The sequence below is a fragment of the Mus pahari genome, chromosome 11, assembly GCF_900095145.1.
Source record: "Mus pahari chromosome 11, PAHARI_EIJ_v1.1, whole genome shotgun sequence".
Taxonomy (NCBI): Eukaryota; Metazoa; Chordata; class Mammalia; order Rodentia; family Muridae; genus Mus; species Mus pahari.
This window is the reverse complement of record NC_034600.1, coordinates 30,897,742-30,898,554: the sequence shown is the minus strand read 5'-3', so window position 1 is coordinate 30,898,554 and position 813 is coordinate 30,897,742.

Below are 813 nucleotides of genomic sequence, written 5' to 3'. Positions count from 1 at the left end.
TCATTGCTCCAAACCTTTCTTCTTTTTTCCTAGTCCAGTTCAAGTTTTTTCCAAGCCAAGTTTCAGTGTGATGCCCACACCCCCCTTGATGCCTTCTCCAGACCCTGTAACCCGCTTGGATAGCTTCCTTGTCAAGGTCAGAGACCAACTTAGAATGTGTACGCTTCTGATTCCAAGGGGTTGATGTAAACAATTTCTCTGAGAACAGAGGCCATGGCTCTAATTTCTGACTTCTCTGTAATTACTAGGCCATATCTAAGCAAACTGGGTACTCACTGAGAAACGAGGCCTCTTTCATCCTGGAGCTCACAGCCACTTGGCTATAAAAAGGCTGGTTGAAGAATGTGATCAAAACTCCAGTAGCCACGGGGCTTCTGGGCTGCATTAACCTGCTTTGTCTGCACGGCATCTAGAGTGTGCCGTCCTTGGATCTGTGCATCACGGACATAAATCAGGGTGAACGGAGGGTTTTTGCCACAATTCTTAGTTTTGACTTTCCTTTATCCATTTAGCCATTTTACAAGTCAGAATTCAGGATAAAATTGGTTTACATTTGTTCATAGTGTGGAATCCTTCCTCTGCTTAGCTCAGAATGAGGCTTTTACGTTTCTCCTCTGTCGGCTGCTAAGGAAATCCTGACTCTGCCCGTCTGGGCATGATCCAAAGTAAGGATCTCAGGCTGGGGTTTGAGATGACCTCTCTCATGCTAACACTCTTAAAGCTGAGCTGGAGAGAAGCATCCATGGGTAAAGTGCCTGCTTTGCAAATGTCAGGGCCTGAGTTAGGATTATCAGCACCCACGTAAAAAGCGGG